This window comes from Dermacentor silvarum, chromosome 9 (assembly GCF_013339745.2).
Source record: "Dermacentor silvarum isolate Dsil-2018 chromosome 9, BIME_Dsil_1.4, whole genome shotgun sequence".
NCBI lineage: Eukaryota > Metazoa > Arthropoda > Arachnida > Ixodida > Ixodidae > Dermacentor > Dermacentor silvarum.
In genome coordinates, this window is record NC_051162.1 from 7,549,922 (window position 1) to 7,566,374 (window position 16,453).

At 47.3% G+C, this 16,453-nt stretch overlaps 1 long non-coding RNA gene across 1 annotated transcript; it reads left to right on the forward strand.

Annotated features, from left to right (window-relative positions):
• The first annotated feature begins 1,467 nt into the window (after positions 1 to 1,467).
• Positions 1,468 to 9,172, forward strand: LOC125940045 (uncharacterized). Its single transcript, XR_007463269.1, has 2 exons — positions 1,468 to 1,548; positions 8,959 to 9,172. It is a non-coding gene; the product is annotated as an uncharacterized LOC125940045 (long non-coding RNA).
• The last annotated feature ends 7,281 nt before the right edge of the window (positions 9,173 to 16,453 follow it).

Here is a 16,453-nt window from a genome sequence, read left to right on the forward strand (position 1 = left end):
TGGCGTTTTTCGCACGATGCTAGTTCAACCTCTACGCCAGTGCGTTGTTTGACAGTTTTTCGTCCTACCGAAATCTGCACATTGAGCTGCATCACAATTCCGCTGTCAGCTGTTCAATCATGTAGTAAAAAACTATAGTATGGCAAGTTCATCAATTCCTTATAACGCGTTTCACCGTCGTGTACTCCGAAGGTGTGAGACTGAATCGTTCATTTCATGGCTCTTTCAAATTAAATACCTATATACGCTCAACACCTATAGCTAAAATTGGCGCAATAAATAATGATGTGTACTTTAGGTGGAGAGCAGCATATCATGGCATTTCATCTAGACGTGTTCGTTTTGCCCAATTATTTGCAACGACAGCACGGCGATTTTAGAAGTGCACCACATTATAATAAGCGTTCCAGAAATTTTAATACTACAAAGTTTATTTTCGACCTCTTTTAAATGTTTTGAATGACCCTACTTTGTATATTTACTTGGAATATTTGTCACATACACAGAAGCGCTAAGTTAACCAATTGGTAACTACACCAAGACCGATATTGCAGTTACCAGGACCGAGCACGGTTGGTCCGCAGCTCATGATCAGTGCAGCCATAAACAGACGATGCATGGCGGGGGTATTATGCAAGCGTCTACCAAGATCGGAGCGCTTAAAGCGGGCAAGCTTGCTTTAGAAATAAGTTTGCAGTCCACGTGTGCTTACCACAACGTTTACAAAGGCTTTGCAAAAAAAAGCACATTCGATAATTAGGGTATCTTTCAAAGCCGCGTATACTGCATCCATTTTGTCTGCTTTGGACGTGTGATTAGGTGCACATTACAAAATTGCGGTATCGTTTAGTATTGCTATTCACAGAGTTGTAAACATGATACTTTCAAATTTTCTAGACTCTTTCGATACACAGCTCCGACATTAAATCAACATCTGCTTCCAGCCCCTACTTGATTTTACGTGTTATTTTAAATGCAAGTAACGTCATCGTAATCGGTGTAGCGATTGCCGAGAATGTCGTTTTCACCATCTCTAAGTATCCGGAGCTAACGCTGCAAGCATTGCGCATTTCAGTGCGGGCGCTCTGCACGAGCGCGTTTCCGGAGTTTCCTTTCTCCGCGCTAACGAAAGGCTAACGGGGCCGCGACTGGCAGACATGGAAGGAGGATAAGATTGTAATTTTCTACCTCCCCCCATGCCCAGCGGCCCTGGCTGCATAGCGCCTCTTCCTCTTCACAACCACTCTCTCTCGGCGCTTCCAACTATAATGTGACGAAAGCCATCAGCGAGGGCGTTTGTTTGGTGGCGTGAGCTCAACCTCCCTTTGCCGTTCTCTCTCGCGACCTGCCCTTTCAATCTATTCCGTTTTACATCTTTCACGGCGGGAAGCGGCGCCGGTTGTTCGGGCAAGTCGGTTCGCGCCTTTGTTTCGACTTTGAAAACTGGCCGAGCGTGCTCTCCATTTTGTGTCGTCGATGCGTTAACCAAAGACCCTTGCTGACCCTCGGAAAGCGGATCCTGCCTCGTCGATACGGACAAAAAAAAAAGTGAGTACCGCCCGAAAGTGCCTTATTTCTGAGAATTGTTACTCCCAAATGTCCTTTGTATGGGCATGTAACATTTGCGCGCCGCGCTCGAAAAGTATACTGTGAGCTTGCCGCCGTCTTACATTAAACGTTGATACATGTTTGTCACAGATAAAATAATTCTTGCTTTTTCCACATTATGAATAACTATTTCCTGACGCCTTTTTGTGTTTTTCTCGATGATCCTGACAACGTGCGAGATATAGCGCTGCACTGACAAATGTAATTCCTAATTATATTGCAGTCATCCATGGTCCGTGGAATGCGTTCGGGACAGTTAGTGTCCCTGTGGGGGCGAAATGTTAAAACATCCGCGTACTTAGATTTAGGTGCACGCTAATTGGAATCCCAGGTGGTCCAAATTATTCCGGAATCCCTCACCTTGGCGTGCCTCATAATGCAGATCGTGGTTTTGGCGCGTAAAACCCCGTAATTTTTTAATGTTAAGGAGAGTTAATTACTCATGACAGGCGTATCACAGCTGCTGCGGTAGGCATGCCGAAACTTTAGGGCTTCAACTAGTGTCGCTCGTTTGGCGATACAGAACTACGCTGCTTGCTCTTCAGTGGCCCACCATTCCCGCATTATTGTTGGCGATCACGAACGCGATCAGGCAAACTTGCGTAGCCGACATAATTTGTTTGGCATGTTTATTGTTATTCAATTCCTGGTTGGCGCGGTAGCGCCGTTCAATAATATTCCCGCCTCGAATCTAGATCCCCATTGTTCTCGCGTAAGATCGCGCGCTTGCTGTTGTGTTACTGCGCTTGCTTGCAACGTGTTACGTTTCAACTCGTATTGTAGTGGTTGCGTGTGACCCACCTGTTTTATTCTTTTCATTTGCGTTTAGTGACGGCGATGTAACTGTGTACTGCACATTCGGTCGAGCTACACTCACCCACGCTTCGAATCTATTGATTGCTGGTTGGTATTTCTAAAATATTGCGATCTTTGGGGATGCCTGCTCATGGATGCAGACTCGGGAACACGCCGCTTTGCGCATCATTTTCTTTCGCGCTATCAATTTCACCCATAAATTGTGTATCGCTTAAATTAATTCGCATCGGCGTTCCTACCGCAAGTCATAATCTGAATATGCTAAATCTCGCGGACTGAAAACGAAATGTTAGGTGAACTCGTAATTAAAATTCATGATAATCTTGGCTTTACGTGCCGGAAGCACGATACGATTACGATGTACACCTTAATAGGGGACTTCGGATGAGTTTTTACCAGCTGTGGCTCTCTAGCGTGTGCACAGCAAACGGTCATTTTTGCATTTCGCCCCCATTCTAATGCGGCCGCCTCAGACGGGATTTCCGCACCTACAGCATGCCCCATATCTTGTTTCCTTGTTTGTTTCTCTGGTTAACGAAATATCGCCAGGCCATCTACGCGTTTCCACGCTGTTGTGTTCTTCTTTTGGGGGTTTTACCAGCCGAAACCAGTTCTGATTATGAGGCATGCCGTAGTGGAGGGCTCCGTATTAATTTTGACCACCTGGGGTTCTTTAACGTGCAATACAACGCAAGCACACGGGCGTTTTTGCATTTCGCCTCCATCGAAATGATCTCGTGCTGGCTCGGCAGCGCAAAACGCCTAAGCTGACTGAGCCACCGCGGCGGGTCACGCTGTTGTGAATTGTTGCTTTGTTTCTTGTTTACCCGCTATTATTGCGATAGCAATTATATGGACACTCAAAAGCAGATTTCTGCCGTCGGCGTCGGCGTCGCCGTCGCCGTGAGGTTCCGTATGACGTCAATGGAGATGATATCGTCGCCGCGCGCCGAACGCTGTATGTGCGAGTGAAAGGGCGCGAGGGGCGCGCGCTTTCACGGGGAGTGAACGCACGGCGGAGAACAAACGCGCGTTCTGCGCCGTGCTCGCTTAAGGGCTGAAGAAGTAGGCGTCTCTTTCCTCCTTTACAATCACGAGCAAACGCGCCTTCTTCTGACGCGCGAGAGGCTGTGGGGGAGGGGGGGGAGGGAAGGGAGGCGACGTTTAGCTGCGGCACCAAGTGCCTATTATTGCGATAGCAATTATATGGACACTCCAAAGCAGATTTCTGCCATCGGCGTCGCCGTCGCCGTCGCCGTCGCCGTCGCCGTGAGGTTCCGTATGAGGTCAATGGAGATGAAAACGTCGCCGCGCGCCGCCGAACGCTGTATGTGCGAGTGAAAGGGCGCGAGGGACGCGCGCTTTCACGGGGAGTGAACGCACGGCGGAGAACAAACGCGCGTTCTGTGCCGTGCTCCCTTAAGGGCTGCAGAAGTAGGCGTCTCTTTCCTCCTTTATAATCACATATATGTAGAGCAAACGCGCCTTCTTCTGACGCACGAAAAGCCGTGGGGGGGGGGGGGGAGGGAGGGGACGTTTAGCTGCGGCACCAAGTACCTATTTATATCAGAGGCTCCGGCAACAGTCACCAACGCCACACGCATTTTGTGCGAACGTGGGCAAAACGCCGACGGCGTCGACAACAGTTCTGCGTGTTGCCGGTGCTGCTGCATGTCCAAGTTTATACAGCTGATAAAGCTACTATCATTACTCCGTATAGCTCTCTACAAATTTGCTATCGCAATTGATGCTTCGCCTTTCAGGTGAAACTGCGACAACTTTTTTTATATCAGAGGCTCCGGCAACAGTCACCAACGCCGCACGCATTTTGAGCGAACGCGGGCAAAACGCCGACGGCGTCGACAACAGTTTTGCGTGTTGCCGGTGCTGCTGCATGTCCAAGTTTGTACAGCTGATAAAGCTAATATCATTACTCCGTATAGCTCTCTACAAACTTGCTATCGCAATTGATGCTTCGCCTTTCAGGTGAAACTGCGACACCTTTTTTTTATCAGAGCTTTATGGGATCGCTGGTAGCGATTTCCTCCAACGCACTTTTCTGGAAGAGAAGGGAAAATGAAATTTTATGGTTGTTACGAACGTTTAGCATAGCGCTATATATCGCTTTATACCGTTGCCGCGACGTTCTCAGGCACAAGTCTGGTTGGCGCATGCTCGCTAAGCTGCGCCAGTTGTACGCGTGGTGTGCTTTAGGCAATGCAAGCAAACCAACCGGTAGCTGGTGGATACGGTAGCGGCAATAGTAGAGTGGAATATGGGAAATGCTTGTTCATTTAATGTTCCAGTGGGAACCCGTGAGGTACCTGGATAATTAAATAAATTGAGGTATGTGTAACTACTCGCGCGTAGCGTTAAGCGTTGAGCAAAATCAGACACTTGCAGCGTTCTATTAGCAAGCTGAAGCGCTGGTAAACAGAACGATGCATGAGAGAGTGGTTTCCTATGATCCACCTAACGATGGGCATTTGTTATCGCAAGACTAATTATTTACAACGCTGAAAAGGTCATTTCTTATTCCTCTTGTGCGGAAGTATAGCCTACAAGTCAGGCCGGATTATTGTTCCAGAGCGGATTATGTGTCCATATACGTGGTGTCTTTTTCTAGCTGCACCAATGTTTTAAAAATTGCCTGTGGCAGATAGCACAATTATAAACCTTGATCAAAATTACTCCATAAGGTGGCCATTACGTTACGAGAAACCAAAATGCTTTCCGAATAATTTACATAATTGCGCTAATAAACGAACTACTTCGCAGCACATATGTTTAATCTACGAATTGTAGCTAGTGGGTATGCAATGCATATCGACTTAGACCGATATTTGATGACTACGCTAGTTTCGATATAATAATTTTGAATGTGTCCACCGAAATGCATTGGCGCTCCAGTTAGTGTGTGCTTCAATGTATGAAACAGTTTTTTCTTAAAAATTAAGTTAGAAAACTGTGCATTTTTACTGCACGTTTGATACCGCATATCTCGAAACCGCTGCCATCCTCAGAATTTGTTCCAAGTCGATATGCCTGGCATAATCACCAGCTACAATTAAAATAAGTGCAGTGAGGTAAAAAGGTAATTAGTGTAAGTGTCAATTGTTCAAATAAACGTTTTGATTTTTCGTAGAATAGGCCACCTCATCGAGTAATTTAGAACAATTTGAACAGCACAATTCTGCTTTCTGCCACATATTCTTAAAAATTTAGTTCAGCTAAAATAAAAAGGACCATGTAGAATGAGAACATACCGTATGTTCTCATTCTACAAGGTTTTTTTTTTTTTGACTGAACCAAACTTAAAAAAAAAAACATTGCGTACGAGTGCCAGATAGCACTTGGACAAGCGCAATGGTCCAGTCATATCACATGCTTCAAACCATTACGTTATTAAGCTGTTTCTGTGTCACATAGAGAGAAAGAAACATTCTTTAATGAGATGCTGGACATGCTAGCCTGGCTATTCACCTGACATGCCATTCCGGGTGCTTAATAACGTGATGGTTTGAAGTAGTATGACTAGCCCATGGCGCTTGTCGTGTAATTGTCATTTTAATTGAGTATGATGTTCCCGGTAAGCTGAACCAACCGCTGAGTAGGTTGAGCTTACCACTGAGGCGAGGATGGCAGAAGAAGGTGAAGACGTCATTGCGGCCTCAGTAATGACAGAACAAGATGTTGGCCTTCAGAATAACACACGGATGTAATGTCCTATCGTTTGCGCCTTTAAATAAATAAATTCTGTGTGACCTGTATGTGCGGCATATGTATTTTTATGTCCTCATTATCTGATAGTTTCGACCTAATTTTTTTATGCTGCTTCACTTGGTTCTTGACAAAACTATCTGTCCTAATTTAAACCGCAAGAATCATTAATATGTAGAATTTAGCCGTCTTCAGTTTTTCTGCTCACATTGACTTCCATACTTGGCAACAGCTAGGATAATAAATTCAAGTTCAGTGCTGCATCTGGCTAATGCTTTCTCTTGGTTCTGGAGTTCATTTTACAAGAAGAAAAAACAGGACGCCGATCAAAAAGTGGTAATAAGAATTGGACGCACGGAAGCCTTGTTCACAATACGAACTGCTCGAAACGACAGCATTCTGCGTATGCAGGCGGGATATTGCCATCGTTGCGATACAGCGTTTTTCCTGTAGTTTTTTGTAGTCTGGATAGCAAGGGATTCCAGAAACTCCCTTCAAATCCAATTTCCTTAGCAATGATAGAAGCTTGTCTCGTCGGTGGCATATTCAGCCTGCCACGTGCTCCGCAAGTGCAATGGAAACGACATTGTTTCTTCACTTTTGATTCATTTCTAATTGATATCTTTGACATAGATTTCATGCTTCAAGCGCTTTCAGAATGACTGCTTTCGCTGATGTAAAGATAGTCGCGATTCGTGCAGGCTGTTCTGTATACAATGCTTGAAACATATCTTCTGAATCTTCACATCTGCCTGTTCATGCTGCAACTAGTGGGCCTAAAGTAGGACATTGACTTCATAGGGTTTCAGAACAATTGCGATGGCCTTGCTCACTCAAGGGACATAGGCGAGGGTCGTGCGAGCTCGAGGGCGCGCGTGGCGGGCAATGTGGCAGGCCTCATCGATATTTCGTCGAACGAATGAACATTTCCGGTTATGCTCACTCGGACGTAATCTGTGCAAGTCATTCTCTGAAATCTGGTCGCCAGGATTAAAGCAAAAACTTTACAGCGATCTCGGCAAATTTGCTCGAAATCAGCACGCTCAGGGCAGTGGCGTATCAGGTGGGGTGGGTGACCGGGCTTCCGCCCCCACCCCTCTCAAATCTAGTTTTTTTTTCTTTGACGGCCTGCGCCCTGCTCCGTTTTGTGCCTGGCACGTCGCCTATTACGAAAGGCGCGTATCCTTCGAACGTGCGGATATTATGGGCATTCGCGTCTCAACGCTTCTCCGACGCCTGGGAACTTAAAAGAACGAAGAACCGCAGTCAGGACGATCGCGGTGCTTTAGCTCCCCCACCCCCACAACCGAAAAAAATATCCGGACTACGCGCCTGGCTCAAATTACGTCGCGAACATTCTGAGTGCGGTTACCCCGGAAGTGTTTCATTCGTTGCGTAGAACATCGTTCAAGTTGACCAGTGACCTCGCTTGGCCGCGCGTCCTGGAGTCGACGCTGCCATTCAACATGTTCCCAAAAGGAGGCCTTGTCACATGTTCTGAAATCCTATGACTCGCGGCGCATATGTGTTCCTGCCTGCACGGTGCATCATGAACTGGTACATGTGAAGGACACGGTGTAGAATTGTTTTTCGGCGCAAACTGCTACTATGTTTAAATCAACAAAAGATGCAATTTCGAAAAAGGGCTTGCAGCATGTGTATGATTTAAAAACAAAAAATGTCGCTTGCGACGTAGTTGCGGAGGACGTGGCAGCCTCCAACAATGGCCCTGGCCTTCTTGGACAACGCTGTCGTTATGCCATGAATCTGGATTTCACGGTAGTATCTCGGGGGCTTGCTACCGAGGCTACAGATAAGGCCGAATCGCAGCGATGGCATTATTGCATCGGCATACGGAAGATACCTAGGTCGGATTTCTAACAGTTACTGTTTGCAAACAAGGCTGCGGTTTAAATGAGTGGGAACTCTTCAGTCATATGCAATAAAATCTTTTTATACGAAGTTGAAAGGGGAGCCAAAATTACGTCAGTATATTCATTACTGCCGTTCACTGCAATATATGTGCAATGTCGCGCACAAATTTCAACTTGTATAGAAGCAGACTGTTTTTCGGGCAGCAGAACCACTACATGGCCACGTGCTCGCTGAACTTCTAATAAAACAGCTAGAGAAACTTCGGCGTCCTTAACACACCACTTAGCATCTGACACGATTGCCTTCACGATAGCTGCCTTCTGTTTCAATGTGATGATCTTTCGTTACCGCTTTTAGTTGGGTCGTCTCTAGCATCGCGAAACCGGCGAAACGGCGACGCGGTTGAATAGGTTGCACGCTGCGACACCAACAATGTTCGTCGTGTGCGAGCAGCACGTGATACACACAGGGAGGCGTGGCCTCTGAAATTGCACCGGCGCAATCTCCGAGGCCACGCCTATAGCTGCACTAACTAGCCTGCGCGGTGCAGCAGTGAGAGGAATTGCGATTGCGATCTAGAGTCTGCTTATGCGCAACTACGCCTAGTGGTGACAAGGACCAGTGTTCGACGGTGGATTCAACACAAATACGTAAACGTTTTAAACAACAGCAACGAATGTGTGCTCTACCCTGTGGAAATCAGAAGCGAGCCTGCAAGGGTCGGGCATTTCTTTTTTCGGAGAAAACTGAAGTTTGGTGTATCTATTGGCAGGATAAGTTTACTTCGTTGAAACGAGGTTATAAAAACATGGATATCTTCGGAGATGTCAGCGGGAATGTCATTTTGTTGTATACAATAATTTGTTATATCCCGTTTCGTTATAACGAAGTTTCACTGTAACATATTTGTTAACCTTTTGTCTTACTTTCTAATTGCAGGTGCGAAATCTGAGGTCAAGCATCATTGGAACACGCTGAATTTTCTGCGGGTGCATCAGCCTGTGGAAATGTCTAAGCCAGTTCTCTGAATCGTGAAGTGTCCAATTTGTTATAACAGCCAGCCACAATGCAAAACTCTCGGAGGTGCATTAGAAACATTTTGCTTATGTAGTGGCGTGTTACTGATTTATTAAAAATTCTTTGAAACCTTTGACCACTTTAGCGTTTCATTTGTGTGAACAATTATGCTTTATGTTAAGCGTACCTGGCTTTGACACGTGTTTATCGCTTTTGTGACTTTGCCAATATTTCAGTGTTGCTATGGTGAGTTGTAAGAAATGGACCATGGGGATTGGTGCTGTCGGTAAAGCCAACCTTTTTCGATATTGCGAGAAATACGGACATCCTCATTGATTTATCTATGTAGCAGATAAGAGGGAGACATTCAATTCCTTTGTAATTAATGCTATAATGGAAGGGTGTTTTGTGTATCTAAATTCTTGTGCGTCCGTGCGTCCATGCAAGGAAAAAAGTTGTCGCAGTTTCACCTGAAAGGCGAAGCATCAATTGCGATAGCAAATTTGTAGAGAGCTATACGGAGTAATGATAGTAGCTTTATCAGCTGTATAAGCTTGGACATGCAGCAGCACCGGCAGCACGCAGAACTGTTGTCCACACCGTCGGCGTTTTGCCCGCGTTCGCACAAGATGCGTGCGGCGTTGGTGAGTGTTGCCGGAGCCTCTGATATAAATAGGCACTTGGTGCCGCAGCTAAACGTCGCCTCCCTTCCCTCCCCCCACGGCTTTTCGTGCGTCAGGAGGAGGCGCGTTTGCTCTACATATATGGTGATTGTAAAGGAGGAAACAGACGCCTACTTCTGCAGCCCTTAAGGGAGCACGGTACAGAACGCGCGTTTGTTCTCCGCCGTGCGTTCACTCCCCGTGAAAGCGCGCGTCCCTCGCGCCCTTTCACTCGCACATACAGCGTTTGGCGGCGCGCGGCGACGATTTCATCTCCATTGACGTCATACGGAACCTCACGGCGACGGCGACGCGGACGGCAGAAATCTGCTTTGGAGTGTCCATATAATTGCTATCGCAATAAAATTCTGTGATAGTGTTGCAGGAGGCTTTGATATTATTCCATCTGCAAATCTAGATCAGTGTTGACAAGGTAAGTAAAATGATATTGGGTCTTTTTGGACGTAATGGGCAGTGTATGCTGTTTCTAGCCAGATCACTGAAGCTAGGCAACATTTCCTTGGATAGTTGACATCGGAAGGAGACAGACCATCTGGATTGCAATATGACATAATTTTAGCTTCTGGAGACTATTTAAAATGTCATATTTGTGCTAGTGCTTCCCTAGCTGACAATAGATCAGGTGTTGAACTAAAGTTTAGAGAGGTCAAGTCCGTTGTACTTTATATAGTATATATATATATATATATATATATATGTATATGCATAGCATGTTTATTGCTTATTTGTTTCTTCAATTTTTTTTCCTCAAAGTGAGGACTTCGTAACTTTATGGAATACATTCGGTGTTGAAATAACCTACGTTGAGTTCACATTTCACATCCTCTCCACTTTAAATCTAAGTGTATTTCCACTGTGTATTTCCATCTTTTGTAAATACTGTAAAACAATATTTAGGGCTTAATTAGCTAAATACGAGCGACTAGAAAATGCCATGCCTTAGTTGACCAGTAGATGTTTAAAGCATTTAAAAAACATTCTTAAGACATCTTCAAAGCGTCCAGCAGAACGTTTTGTAGCCGTTTTCAAAACGTTCCCAAGATGTCTTGCAAGACGTCTTCTAGCCGTCTTTGAGACGTCTACAATACGTCTTGTAATACGTCTGATATCCCAAATTTGCGGTGCATTAGACGGTCTTAGAGACGGCTACAAAACGTTTTAAGACGTCCGACAAAATGTTCGTAAGATGTCTTCAAGAAGTATTTAATATCTTGCCAAAACGTCTTCAAGGCGTCTTGTTATCGTTTAAAATGGTTTTCAAGACGTCTTGCTTACCTTGTCAAGACGTCTTGAAGACGGCTTCTAGACCAATGTGTGTTCAGTGGGAACGTTCCCTTCGTCTTCACACTCGGCCACACTGCGAGTTTCCGGCGCGCTTGCAACCAGACAACTTGTCCAGGGAGTGAGGTCGTCGTTGGTCAGCCGTTCAGCGCGCAGCCAGCTTCTCTGGCGGGCGGCACTAACTGTTGTCAGCTGGTCTCAAGTCTCGCCGTCGATTATACCGTCGCAGATGTACCAAGGTATATGTAAACCGGTAGCGAAGCTTCCATCGAAGCCCATACGTTCAAAACACGGCGGCTTATCGGCGGTTCATGGGGCTTAGCGCCATCTGTGTGAGGAGGGAACACTTCCGGCGGAAGAAAAAATAATTTGACGTCATATCCCTTAAAAACAGAAGTGACGTCATTTTGTTCTCATAGGCTCGAACTTTGTTTTCGGAGGCCTGCCGTTAGAGCTGTATACTTAAATGCCCCGCCATTCGACTTGATGGGCGTTCCGAGCTTTCAGTGCGGAAAGCGATGCAGGAAAAGGTCAGCCGTACGGGTGACGAAATCGCATCGCTGCACAGAACATACTTTCTTTGGAAGCCGACGAACACTTCGGGCGTAGATTGCGTAGAGTGCTCGTCCTTTCGTCGGACGCCAAGCCCGTCGGCCAGCGCTGTCGCACGAAAACAACTAAAGTAAACTAGTATCTGACGGTCCCAACTCCGTGCTTTTGACTGTACAGGTTAAGAAACAATAAAACTACCCGCGTCACCTACTTCAGACAAACGTCGACATGCAAAACAACACAACATGTGAGGGGGGCGTATTGTAACAGGTGAACTTTACGAGCGTCCCTTTCCACGCACTCCAAGAGCTGCATTGCATTGCAAGTGATAGCGGCGTCAACGCCCGCCGCTATCGATGGGCGCTCTCACGGTGGGCACTGAAAAAAATGTATTTATTCATGATGATCAAGTAAAATAGAGTTGTATCTTCTCGCCATGCGTATATAAAATGGACTAGGAATTTTATTCTCGTTGAATGAATATAGCTGCGTGTCGCTTTAATTAAAAAACGTCTTTTTCTTTCCCAGTGTTTATTCCCTCCAGACATAGTCGCACTTCAATCGCTGCTCCCATAACCACCCTTGCTGATGTTGGTGACAATTGGTTCTGAACCGCTTTTCGCCCGAAGCTTCGCGACCTATGTGGATCGACCTTGGATGTACAGGCTGTTTCACACTTAGGGAAATCTCGGAGTGCGTGGCATCGTGATGCGGCCAGCGCTGCAACCACGCGCCGTCAGCAGCTCGCGCGTGCGCAGATGATTCAGGAGTCTAGTTTTGAACCGCGTCGTCTGGTACGGCGACCCTTGCTTGCCGCATTGCTGGCCATCGCGCGGATATCATTGTTAGTGCAGGAACTGGGCCGATAATCTGCACTAAACGTTGTGCGACGCCAACCTCTCAGCCTTTATTTGTCATAATGGGGTGCTACAAGCAGAATTTTACAGCATACCTCGTTTGCTCTCTCGAAACACCATGGTGTTGCGTGCGTTCATGAATATTTCTTCACTGTGTGTGCACCGCAGTACGCTGGGACAAGGAAGACACGACAATTAGCACGCAATGTGCGTTGTCTTTATTTGACTTTAAATAAAAAAGCACTCAACAGTAAGAGTCGTGCTGGTGCGCTGGCTTAACACGATAAAGCAAATGGGAACAAATTCAGGAATGTTTTAGGTCAGGGGAAAGTCTGAACGTGTCTCTCTACGACGACATTTCATTACCACAAGACTCGCTAGCCGGCTCCGAAATGCGCCCGTGACTCATCCAACTTAGTACCTTGTCATGTCACCAGCGGCAGTGATGACGGCGCTCATTGTGGACGGCAGTGAGGCGTGCAGTGACTCGATGAGCGATGTATTCACTCGCAGGGCGTCCCACTCGCTGACTATGGCGGACCACAACCGATCTTCGGACAGCCCGTGGAGAGGATGCGCGCCAGCGACATTTTCATAAAGCCCCAGACATTTTCGATTATATTCAGGTCCCGGGATTTGGGCGGCCATTCCATGACAGTGACACCTTGTTCTTCAAGAAGTTCTCTCACTACACGAGCAATGTGGATTGGTGACCTGTCATGTAGGAAGGTGTAGTCGCCTTCCGGGAACGGGCCGTCAAGAACGTACGGAATCAGTACCTCGTCTATAATCGCCCCGTACCTCTCAGCGGTGAACTTGCCTTGAAGGCGGATGAGTGGGCCCAGACCATCTTTGCTAATGCATGCCCACACACTCACACCAGTGCGCCCGCTGGCGGTGACTCACTACACGTACCACGGTATGTAGCTGGGACAAAGAAACAAGCATATACTGAGTTTCGATATTTTACATTAGGTAATAATATTTTCCCCCAAAAAAACACCAGGCCTGCGCGACACACTCAGCACAGTCAGCGAAAGCTGGAGGAGTGCCCTTTCTAGACCCTGTTACAAACTCTCTTTGGACAGCTACCAATACAGTTGCTACGTGCCCACTACGTCAAAAATCATAACTTTTCGAAGTCAAGATGTACCCGCTATGATAGTGTCACTACGCGTCTGGAAGGCAATATTTGCGCTTTGCTGATGCTGCGGCTTACGAAGAAGAATTATGGCTGAGCTTTTTTAATGCTTGGGAAGCTTTAAACCACGCTCCAAAGTTAAACTCCAATATTGACCGGAATAAGTTCTCTCATCTTGGTGCAGTGACTGAATTTATTAAGCAAATAGGTTAGCCTAATATAGTACCATTATTTCATTCTTAAGTGAAGAAATACTTCAAAACTTAATTGTTCGTCTCCCTAAAGCACAAAAACTTAGGCTGAAGCCGCGTGTGAGCTAAGCCAATCTAAATAATACGAACTAATATCTTATTTGTATGGATGAACAACGTGCAACTGATGCTGCAGAATAAGTTACCGTGTTCTTGCAAGGCGCCAAACTCGTTCTCGCTGGTCGCCAGTGGTAGTGAATGTGCACTCATCGCTGAATACAGCGTTCTGCCATTGCTCCACCATCCAGTTTTCGTGTAGTTTCGCGAAATCGAGCCGCTTTGCTTTGTTTGTGGCCCTAAGCAAAGGTTTTTGGGCAGCGGCTCTACTCCTTAGGCCGGCTTTTGAGTCGCCGCCTCACAGTAGACCTTGAAGCCCTCAGCTGCAGGCTTTGTCTAAGTTGTTGAAGCGACACGCGGGGGGCATCCACAGCAGCCGCAACAATCGACCAATCTTCATCATCTGTTGTGACTCTTGGCGGACGTCCGCGAGGCGCATCCTTGACTCGACCTTCTTTCTTGTAAGCCTGTAGAATCCTGTTGACCGCTTTGACGGACCTTCCTGTCATCTCTGCTACATTTTTTGAGTGTAGTTTTTACAACACAGTTCAATAATCTTAAGTCGCTCTTTTTCTGGTATATGGGACATGGTAAACCAGGCAAACAACACAGTACTGCTCTTTTCAGACAAGAAAAAAATTGAAAAACGTACGGCAGACGAGCCCCAGTTTTATTCAGCTCAGTCTGGATCTTGTGATGCCACGCCCCCTTCGTCAACGAAGGGGGCGTGCTGCGGCAGAACACATCGCTGACACCATGCATTCACTGCCGTCTAGAATGAGCGCTATAATCGCTACCGCTGGGGACATGAACTTGGAATCGTCACGAGTGCATTTTGGCGCCGGGAGCGAGTCCTTTCTGTTGTAATGAAATATCGTCGAGAATAAGCACGTTCAGGCGGTTGTTATAACCTAAATCATTCCTGAATTCATTCCTATTTGTTTTGTTGTGTTAAACCCGCTCAGCTGCTCGGAAGTCACCACTGACTGCTGTGTTTTATTTAAAGTCAAATAAAGACTACGCACGATGCATGCTCATTATCGTCTTTTCCTTACCCAAGCTTACTACGGCGCGCACACACTGAAGAAACATTCGTGGACGCACACAGTACCACGATGTTTCGATAGAGCAAACAAGGTATGCTGTGAAATACTGTTTCTATAGTGCCCCATTATCACGAATAAAGGCTGAGAGGTTGGCGTTGCACAACGTTTACTGCAGACAAGCGTTGAAAGTTGGGCAAGTTGGTACGGGACCATCTGAAAAAACTGCGCAGCAAGACGGGACACGAAGAATGAATGCACGCGCGAATTTGTCGTTCCTTGTTTCTTCGTGTCCCATCTTGCGGCGCAGATTTTTCTGAAAATGATTAGTGCAGAGTATCGGCCCAGTTCCCGCATTAACAATGATATCCTTGCGCTGGCCGACAATGCGGCACGCGCGCTGCCGTAGCAGACGACGCGGTTCAACTCTACACCCTTGAAGCGTCTGCGCACGCGCGAGCTGCTGCCGGCGCGCGATTGCAGCACTAGTCGCATTGCGATGCCAGGCGCTCCGAGATTTCCCCTAAGTATGAAACAGCCTGTACACGTAAGGCTGGAAGGTACACGTAAGGCTGTACAATGTCACGACACTGCTTTGCTCAGCCGTCGCGTGCTTCTTCGTAACGTTGCCGCAAAATAATCGAGGCTCGTCTTTGCGCTCGAATCACTCGCGCTTAACGAAAATCAGCGAGCATTGCGCGACTCATAGTTTGCGCGTCGCTTTCGGTGCCTTCCGCGTGTTGCACGTCTTTTGCGTGCGGGGAGGTCTCTGGTGATGATGACCTTCAGCGAGGTCTCCCTCAGTGCGCTGTGAACGGCAGCGAATTCGGCCTACGACTGCGTGGACGTGCAACCATGTGGCATCTGCTTGCCACGATCCGTGGATAGATTGGATTCCTGGACTCGTAGCGTCGGCGCCTCCATGCGCCCCGGCGTTAATGTGTTTGGGAGCCGTTTCACTGACGGCTGTGGACCAAGAGTGGTCTCGGTCTCTGGAAGTGATGGTAAAGTGTCTGAAGTGGTCGACGCATAGTCCGAGACTCCTGGTGGTGATACTGGCTGGCATTCTGGGTCTGCAGCGGGGCAGGTGGCGAGGCAATCTGCCAAAACCTTCCCTGGTGCCAAGTCCCGGGTGCCAGAAGAATGCCAAGTATAAATAGAAGCGGTGTTCTGCTGCGTGTTTATGGTGGAGCCGATGATTACGGTTTGTGCTCTACCGCTCGGTGGTGACTCGAAGCGAGAGCAGTAGTCGCCATGCGTTTCCCGCCGTCTGCGATGGGGCCGACGACGACATTCGGGGAGCCGGCTTCTGCGGCTGGGCAGCCTGCGAGCTTACCTGGCGACGCATTACTGGGTACGACTGAGTACGACTGGTACGTCAAAGCGAGGTATCTCACGAGCTCCGGTCGCTGAACAGTGCTGGACGGGCTCGTCGCACGCACACGTGAGCGGGCCGAAAGCAGCGATCAGAGCTGCACTCCATTCAGGCCAGGACCGTTTCGTGATGCCTTCGTAGTTTTCTCATGCTTTGGCTGCACCGCGAAGTCGCGCC